This window comes from Quercus lobata, chromosome 8, assembly GCF_001633185.2.
Source record: "Quercus lobata isolate SW786 chromosome 8, ValleyOak3.0 Primary Assembly, whole genome shotgun sequence".
NCBI classification, from domain to species: Eukaryota; Viridiplantae; Streptophyta; class Magnoliopsida; order Fagales; family Fagaceae; genus Quercus; species Quercus lobata.
Window position 1 is genome coordinate 7,173,474 of NC_044911.1, and position 10,331 is coordinate 7,183,804.

Genomic DNA, 10,331 nt, shown 5'->3' on the forward strand with positions numbered 1-10,331 from the left:
ATGTTCTTATGATTCAAGTGCTTCACAGCTTCTAGAGTTAGGTGTGAGTGAGTTTTGCTCAACTGTTCCCAACTCACATGTTAAGTCTAGAGTCTGTTTTAGGGTTTTGTCACGGAATAGCCAAAGGGGGAGATTGTAAGGTTGAATTTAATCAACCATCTTGTTGGCTTTATTCCGTGCCAAATTTGCTTGTATTTCAGCATTTAGTAACCCTGTATTTAGGTGGGTTTTGCTGTAAGGGTAGTGAGTGAGATAGAGTGTTGATTGCTCAAGAGTGTGCAAGAAAACAGAGACTCGCGGCTTGATCTCGCGGGTGACTTGCGGCTGCAAGCCGTCAGATGCAGCACACGTGCCAAGCATGTCAAAAGGTGAACAGTCATGCTAGTTGGAGCACTACAGGACAAAATAGGACAACTGGCCATACAGTTATCTCGCGACTGGATCTTGCGACTCAGTCAAGTCGCGATGCCAAGCTGCGAGCCACTCCTGTTTTTGAAAAACCTGACGTTTCACATTCTCCTCTCACCTCAGTATAAATACCCCTTATACCCACAAATGAAAGAGAGCTTCCAAAGAGAATTTTGAGAGAGAAACCCTAGAGTAAAACAAGATTGATTCACCTACAATCTATACATTAGAGTCTCTTCAAATTCCTCAACTCTCTTCCTCTCCATTGTCAAACCCTTGAGAGGCATTTTACCAAAACCTTGTTCTCACCATATTCATTACTGTGAGAGGGCTGTTTGGTGTTCTGCGAAGCAGTTAGGAAGGAACCAATTTACATTGGTTGATGCTACGGTCAAGTAGAGGAATCCGGGAAGCTAGAAAAGAAAAAGGTTCGACGCAACCTCGTTGGAGCAAGAAGCTTGGAGGGCTTAGGTGCATTGGGTAGATTAGGCTTGGAGGGTTTATTGCTGTCCATATATCCCAACTACATTTTCTAGTGGATTATTTACTACTTGGAGGGCGGCGGAGAGGTTTTACGCCGAGGGCTTCGGTTTCCTCTTCGATAACACATCGCGTGTTGTCTTTATGTTTGCATCTTCCTTCCCTTTTATCTTTACCTTTTATTATCTGCTGTGGGTTGTGATTTTAATTTGGCTTAGATAGTTTTCCAATTCTATATTATAGCTTTTGTTTATTTTCCGCACATTAGCTCTTTTTTTCCTCCACCCTTAGGACCTCCATCAAGAGTCTCCTCCTCTACCATATAGATCTTGCATGAAGGTATAGTGAAGTTGAGTAGTCTTGTCATATCTTGGTCTTCCTGAGACTCAAGGTATCGAGTGAGACTCACTCTTCCTCTCCTAACTCTTTTTTTCCTCTACCCTTAGGACCTCCATCAAGAGTCTCATCCTCCACCATATGGATCTTACATGAAGGTATAATCTCTTTCTCTAATTGGTTTTTTATGTTGCCATAATGAGAATTTAAGATTAAAGCATGATAGTAATCATTTAAATTCCCTTAAATATGTTTGAATGCTCTTAATTGTTCTTATATGTTCTTCACATGTTCTTGGTTATTTATCAGATGTTCATACATAACACTAGTTTCGATCTTAAATCCACATAAAAAATATCAAAAATATGTTTGTTTAATAATTCTTTTAAATTCTTGAATCTAGGATATCACCATCCACACACATTCAATAGAATTTATTTTTCAATCTAAATGAAATGCTTAATAAATTGAATTAGGATTTATCACATGCACGCACTTTAAATTCAACATGCAAATTGATTGATAACATATTGGATGATATGATATGAATGTTTGCCACCATAGGCTAGAAGACCGGTTTTACCAGGCAAAGTGGGTGCCTAACACCTTCCCACCTTGTAACATAACCTCCGAACTTAGATCAAGGGTTGATAGACCAATGTTTATCCTTGTAATTTTCAATTTTTAGATTGTAACTAGGAAACAAAACTATATACTTTATCTTAGATTGCATCTAGGACCAAAGCCATGTAATTTTCCTGTGATCAATGTAAATTCAATTAAAATTTAATAAAATGAGGAATTTTTCAATTTTGGTTTTCTTATTTATCCCAATAATTAAATAAGTGGCAACTCCATTGTAAAACCCTTAATCTAAAGGGAAAAATATAACTAGTCGAACCTCCATTTTGAGAGACAATAACACGACTCCACCCATTCACGTGTGTTTGGCCTCACATCTTATAAAACGGGCCGGGGGTACGGTCTCTCACAGTAGGGTGAGGAATAACAAATAATAATAACATACCAGCATAATAACATATATATTTAATTATAATGAAGCACTTGCATCTCAAAGTGTCAAATTAATATCAACACTAAACATGCTAAGATGTTTATGTTAATTACCACTGCACACCTTTAGTGCGATGGTCACTCCACAAGTATAAGTGCTTATGGAGTGTGGGATGTAGGGGCAAGGGCCGGGGTTCAAGTCTTTAGGAGAGAGCTTCACACACATATATACTTAGATTATGCTAGAGTAGAATTTCTATCTTGTATTAAAAAAAATGTTTATGTTAATTAATGTAAATAAGCATAAAATTAATATCAACATCTAACACCCTACAATTACATGAATTATGATTAAAATTGACCTAATATTTTTACTTTAACCTCAAGAAATCATCCCAAATTTACAAATTAAAACTACCCAAATTTATAAAATTAAAAAAAAAAATTGAAAGCAAAATTCACAATAACACACATAAATATATAGACACAAAGAAACTCTGAATTCAATAATTAAAAATAATATTAATTTCTAAACATTAAAAAAATCTAGAATTAGAGTTAGAGTAAAGATACTCACATGAAAATTGAATTAAATTTGATAGCCAGGGGGAAGGCCGCGAAATCATGGAGATTTCACATCACCTTAAATATCCATTGTTTTTACATCTCCCTTTTTATATTTAATCAATTTTCTGTATCCATTCTTTGTAGAGTGATGTTCATTATAATGATTTTGGATGCTCAAATCTTGGTCTCATGGCTACCTGTGGGATCTACACATATTGAAAAACAGATCTTTCAAAAAGTGACTAAGATTTTTGTTAAAATTAATCAGTTAGTTTTCATGGAAGATAGACAATTGATTCTGAAGACCATGATAAGCATATAAATTAGATCAAAGTTAAAAAAAATAACTTAAACAAAAGGCAACATGCACACAAAACATATTCAATTTGATGAAAAAAAAAAAAATAAAGAAGGGAATTTTATGAAAAAAACAAAAAGAAGAAGGTAAATACATACATGCAAGTTTCATGGGTAAGGTAAGTAGGAGAAGGAAAGAATACATCAAGAAATTGTAAAATAGAAAAAAGGAAAAATATACCAAACTGTATATATACTCCCACTTTTATATTAGATAATTTTAAGTGGTGAAGAAGTTGATAACTTAACATGAGCAGAAAGAAAAAGAAGTTTATGTAATTAAGAAGTTTATGTTAATTACCTCTCTTTTTTTATTTTTTTTACTTTCTCCCAAAAAAATAGTTAATGTTATTAGATTGTTATTAGATTTTTTTTTTTTTTTTTTTAGTTTACGTTAAAGTTAATAAATATTAGCTATTTTTTTGTTATTTATTCCAAAAGAAAAAAAATTAAGAAGAAAAAAAATACTTTTTAAATTTGTTACTTTATTATTAGGAAATAGATGATGTAGGATAAATGTTTATCCAAAAAAAAAAAACTAACGTAAGCTAGTAAAATTGTTAATTTATAAAAAAAAATAATAATAATAATAAAAAGAAGAAATTTATTAGAACACTTATTGTTACTTTATTCAAAAATGTTGATAAAGATTAAAAAAAAAAAACTTTTTGTTTTTATCTAAAAACTTAAGTGAATGAATTTATTGAAAAATCTAAAAAATAGTTGATAAATATATATATAAAAAAAAAAATCTAAGAAGAAGTTGATAACTTGATATGAACAAAAAGAAAAAAATAGTTTACGTAATTAAGAAGTTTATGTTAATTACATATTATTATTTTATTTTTTTTACTTTATCCCAAAAAAATAGTTAATGTTATTAGATTGTTATTAGATTTAGTTTTTTTTTTTTTTTTACTTTATCCCAAAAAAATAGTTAATGTTATTAGATTGTTATTAGAATTTTTTTTAGTTTACGTTAAAGTTAATAAATATTAGCTATTTTTTTGTTATTTATTCCAAAAGAAAAAAAAATTGAGAAGAAAAAATAATACTTTTAAATTTGTTACTTTATTATTAGGAAATAGATGATGTAGGATAAATGTTTATCCCAAAAAAAAAAAAACCTAATGTAAGCTAGTAAAATTGTTACTTTATAAAAAAAAAAAAATTAAAAAGAAGAAATTTATTAGAATACTTATTGTTACTTTATTCAAAAACGTTGATAAAGATCAAAAACTTTTTGTTTTTATCTAAAAACTTAAGTGAATGAATTTATTGAAAAATCTAAAAAAAAAAATCTCCAATTTTATGAAGCTATTTGGTACTATCACGATTTCTAAACCCAACTTTTATTATATAGTATATAATATAATATTAATTTTTCTACTGCCACTTTCTCTTATATTCACTTGGTGTAACTTTCATTAACCGGTACAACCCACCTCCACTAATATAAACATCTATATCTGATCCTATCCAATCATCCTCGGTATTGTCATGGACTCGTGGGAATATAAAATATGCCTTGACTTTGTTCACGACTTGACTCAATGAATAGATTAAAGCTTTGCATTTTCCTTCATAGGGAACTTATCCAACAAAGCTTTGTCTTAGTTCATAAATTCCCATTCCATAAATACCAACAAATCATATTGATAACCAAACCTGTCCCGCAAATTTTAAGCTTGATCAGTTTCTTTTATATTTCAAATTTCAATGGCTCAACGTTCATGGTCTGACCTGCCACGAGTTCTCATCGATTGTATATTTAGACGCCACATGAAAATAGGGGGGAAGGGGATAGAACCAAAGGATCTTGCAAGATGTAGCCTTGTCTGTACTACTTGGAGAAGCGTTATTGGTAATACCATCTTAGAGTTCTCTCTATTATTAAGGTTTTCTTGAATTATAAGATGATTATATTTACTGGCTTTTAATTGGAGTCATGTTTAAGGTAAGACTTTTAAACCCAGAAAACAAGTTTGTAGTTCAACTCTTTAATCGATTAATGTTTTCATACTGATCAAATTCATTACACTTCTCAAAGAGTTTTTCCTATATATGGGTTTGGAGGTTGGGTTGAACTTGAACAAACCACAGAGGAAAATGACCATGTTATCCATTTTCATTATGATGTTTTTATAAGAGCTCAGATCTTACCTCTAAATGAGATGCAATCTTCTAGCAAAAATAAAAGTAGTCTAATTCATCATCTTTGTGTAGACTCTCACTAGTTTTTATTTCCTTTTCTTCTTTTCATTATTAAATCAACTGCTAATTTGGTGGTCTAACAGCTGATATTTGGGGCAAGAATTTATCTTTGTTGAGTTCACCACATAGGCCGATTCATATGAGAATTCTAGCTGAGTACCAGAATTTCCAGAGAGATCCTCCAGAAGGTTGCAAAGTTATGTTTGTTGATAGTCTCTTCCATTGGGAAGCCATCATGATTGGTCCCCAAAGTAGCCCTTATGCTGGTGGAGTCTTTCTCTTAAGACATCCATTTCTCTGATGAACACCCATTCAAAGCTCCCAAAGTCACGTTCCAAACCAAGGTATATTGACATTCGACAGCCTTCCCTTTGTTAAAATTTGATTTTTTGCTTCAATTGTCTTCATAACTAGCAATGAACCTTGTCATCTAAAATTTTATTGTTAATATTGAGATCAAATGTGGTTTTAACTTGTTGCACACAAACTGTTTTACACAGTTGCTTTTGTGCATGTAATAAACACCACTCACAAACAATAGGAGCAATAATTACCAAAAAGTAAGTTCAAAAGAAATTAGGCTATAAATAATAAAAAAAATAAGTAAAGCCTTCTGGAGGATCACCTTACCTTCATAAAAGGCAGTTATCTTTCAATACAGTATAACAATTGCGATCCGTATCAGGTATAGCAAAAAATTCTTCATGCCTTTCCTTTTAATTTGCAAAGGAAGCCTTCTTTTAACCCCCTTTTTTTCTTGTTTTTGCTTTGAGATATGTCATTTCATCATTCTGACTCTGAACATGTTCTTATTGTCTTGCCTATACCAAGATATTCCAATCTCTGTTTTTGTCTTCCGTGGCTTCTAACAATTGTAATTGCTATGGGAGAGTAAATGGGGGCAAACTAATATTTTTCCTTATTTTCTAATTTTTGCTTCTTAACATTGGCAGAAGTAATAAAAAAAAAGACATATTAGTTAAGAAGTTAGAGAGTATGACTTAAGAATTTGGATATAATAAAATGGTAGAAAATAATACTTATAACAAATGTTGATTAATTTGTTGAGGATCTCTAGCGAACCCCATATTTTGGGGATTAAAACTTGGTTATTGTTGTTTTATTTATCTCAAGTGCTTATTTGAGACCTTCCTATGTGATTCTCAAGCTTGTAATTTAAGAGGTCTTTATGCATTAGCACTAAGAGCCAAAACCACCACACAATCATTTCATTAAGACTAAATTACAAATTACACCCCTAAAATTTGGAATAAGTTTGACTTTTCCTTTGAAGATTCAAAAAATTGATCTAATCCCCTAACATTAGGTATTGTTTAGATTTACACCATTTTGTTAGTGCATCATGCCTAGCTGTCGATTAGGTTCAAAATTAATAATAAAAAAAAAAAAAAAAAAAGCCAAACATAGAGAGTGCAAAATCAAAACAATCTCAAACATAGAGGATGCAAAATCAAAACAAGCACACACATAGAGGGTGTAAAATCAAAACAAATTCAAATATAGAAGGGGTGTCCATTTGGTAGTTCATGGAAAGCTAGACACAACGCATTAATGGAAGAAGCAAATCCAAATGATACCTAACATTAGGGGAGCAAATTAAAATTTTGAAAATTTAGGGTGTAAATTTAAAATTACTACAAACTGAAGGAATATAATTTGTCAGTCTTTCATTCAATATAATAATTGATAAGCTGATTGATCATGATTTGATTTTGTTTTAATGATAATATCATTGTACAACTTTGTAGGTTTTTCACCCAAACATTAACCAGAAAGGCGGGTTATGTCTTGAGACATCATGGTGCCCAATAACGACCATTTTACACGTTCTCCTAGTAATCTATGCTCGCTTCAATGACCCTGATCCTAATGACCCTATTGATTTTGAGATTGCTCACATATATAAGACTCAAAGAACTCAATATGAAGAAAGAGCAAGAGTTTGGACCAAGAAATTTGCTACTGCAAGCCAGATAAGCGCAATAGATTGGTCATACTTTCTCAAGAAGCATAAAATTGGGGAGACACCAATGTAGGTGTACAAACAAAAATTAGAAGAATGAAACTTTGTGCCCAAAGATAAGTTGCAAATTGACTCGGTTATATGGTTGTGGTGATTTTCAATTGATTAACCTCCTTGGCAAATATTACCTAATTAGTTTGGTGTTTTATAAAATTAGGCAGTTGGACATCAACTATGTTTTTTGCATGTATCTTCTTCGAGAATTCTATCATAGGGATTAACAAAGCCAATGTTGGTTTTCATATTCTAAAATCATTTGTGAATATGTTACTCTTTCTTTGATCTCTCTTTGAAGATTTATAACATCTACTATATTTAGTTTGATTATTAAGTTATTTGGAGAGAATGGATATGAGATGCCTCAATTTGGTAAATTTTGATAAATCTAAATTCAAAAAACATTTTTTTTTTTTAAATTAAAATAAGTTGGAGAAGAATATTTTGAAGTTCAGTTCCTTTACAAGGGAACTAGATTGTGTAATTGAGCCATAAGGCTCTTGATTGAAATCCCAACACTTTTAATGTTAAATTGTTAGGGTGCGTTTTTTTGGAGATGAAATAGAGTGGATAGAAAACTTTGGAAAGAAAATGAGAAAGAACACTTTTTTGAGTGTGTTTGGTTGGGTGGGGAGGAAGGAAAATAAATAGTTGACCCGGGTGTTTTCTCCCCAAACCCACCAAAAAGTTTTCTCCCCAAAATGGAGAGAAAATTGAAGGGAGAAAATTGGACTGCTTAATAGACAAAAATGCCCATGTCCAGTTCCTTTCTTCTTCTTTTTTCCTCTTTTGTGTGTGTGTGTGTGCGTGTGTGTTGGGCACGTTGCCTCTTTCTTTTTCCTTTTTTTCCTTTTTTTTTCTTTTCTTTCCACAACGTTGCTTTTTTTTTTTTTTTTTCCCTTTCTTTCCTAAACGTTGCCTTTTTTTTTTTTTTTTTTTTTTTGTTTAACTAGTATAAGGACCAAATTCGAGACTCAATCTAGGATAAATGGACTTAGGCCCAAAAAGCCCAAAACAATGAATTTGTAGATAGTGGGTTAAAGAACTAGGTCCTAATGAATTCGACAACGGCTAGTATGGATGTAGAAGATGATTAAGTAAGAACAAAGAACATAGACCTGAATAAATTCACCATCTGAGGAGATAAGTTTTCATATAAATCAATTAAATAGAGTACAAGTGCAATTTATATTGTTACAATGCCTTTTCTCTATTTTTCCCCTTTTCTTTATGGAGGGTTTCTCATATTATATAGTCTCCTTTGAGCGATCTTAATCCTACACTTGTTGATCATCTAAGCCACTACTTGAGTGCTTGTCCTATCGGACACCCTCTTAGGTTCTCTGTGAATTGGGATAGCCAAGGTAACACTGCTCAGGGGTCTTCTCCACATTAATACAGCCAGAAAGTTAGCTGTAGAGCATTTAATGTGGTGGTAGCAGCTTTCCTTTAGATATTATGAGCTTATATCCTTCTGGTACACTCGAGATACATGTCCTACTATTGGAGCTTCCTGGAAGGTTACCTTGAACCTTTCGAATACACATTTGAACCGTGCTTAACCTATCCAAGGAGACATTTCTCCTTGGACCACCCTTTTGTTCGTATCTTACTCATTAGATTCCAAGCTTGATCCATCCGACACCATTCATTTGTTCTCGGATCACTATACTCTCAGCCAAGGCTCAAGGCCCAATATACTATTTGGGCCCTTAACCCTACAATAACCCCTTAAAACTCCGGTTTTTTCCCTCTTATTCGAGGAGAAAAGTGGGGTTTTGATTTTTCATGTGCTAATATTGTTTTTCCCTTTGATTTGCACACGTGGGAGTGCCATTTTGTGCACCTCATAATTGCTACTGACACTTCGGAGCCCGCGAGGCATCATTAATTGCTCCAGGTGGCATTATGTTCCCCAAATCCAACGGTAAGACGCTAATCCAATGGCTGGTATTTCTCCTTGGGTTTTGAGCGAGATAACTCCCACTCAATCTCGCCCTCTATATAAAGCATTCGGAGAAATCATTTCCCTCATTTCACAAGTCTTCAAGCTCTCTAGAGATCCCAAGCACTCAAACTCACAAAGCTCTTTAAGTTACTAAACTTCCCACACCTTTTCTTTAAGAGATCCTTGAAAATCTTTCTAAAGGTTTCAGGGACTAATACACATCTTAGTTCTTGTAAGTTTCTATTTCTTTAAACTTTTCCTTTTCTCCTCGGCCTTCCAGTTCTAATTTCTTCATTTGCCAATTTCAATTGTTTCCCTTTAACTTATATAGATGGGTAGATTTAAACACCTAGTAGACTCCCCTGCCAAAATAGAGGCCTTTAAGGAGAAATACCACATGCCACAGGGAGTCGCCTTGCGATACTATTCCCCAGAACAAATAGTGACACACAGAGAAGAGGGGGAAGTCATCATCTCCATGATAGCTTTTATAGAAGGGGGAATGACTCTCCCTATGGGTAGGATAATACAGGATTACCTTATCAACCATAGGATATGCCCCCACCAATGTGCACCTAGTCTATTTAGGGTCATAGGTAGTGTTAATGCTCTTAACGAGGTTCTGCGCTTGGGGCTCACCTAGCATGATATGGTCCACATGTAGGAGTGTCACTCCCTTAAAAACACGAGATATTATCTCAAGTCCCGATTTGACATTGTCAGACTAGTATCGTGTCTCCCTAAATCTAACAAGGGTATGAAAGACGACTATTTGATAGCTTCAGGAGCGTGGCATGATGGCATTCACTGCCCCAATCGAGAGGGAGAGCCAAGTGGGATACCTTAGAATTAGGTTCCTTTGCAAGAGATTTAGGTTTTTTAACCCTGACCATGTCATTATTTCCCTTTCATCTTGCTTTCTTTTGATGACAGATTTTAACTTTCTAACCATGTTTTACTTCTCAG

At 33.2% G+C, this 10,331-nt stretch overlaps 1 pseudogene across 1 annotated transcript; it reads left to right on the plus strand.

Moving 5' to 3' along the window:
- The first annotated feature begins 4,665 nt into the window (after positions 1-4,665).
- Positions 4,666-7,680, plus strand: LOC115955048 (annotated as a pseudogene). Its single transcript, XR_004084014.1, has 3 exons — positions 4,666-5,026; positions 5,460-5,720; positions 7,146-7,680. The product of XR_004084014.1 is annotated as a ubiquitin-conjugating enzyme E2 11-like (transcript).
- The last annotated feature ends 2,651 nt before the right edge of the window (positions 7,681-10,331 follow it).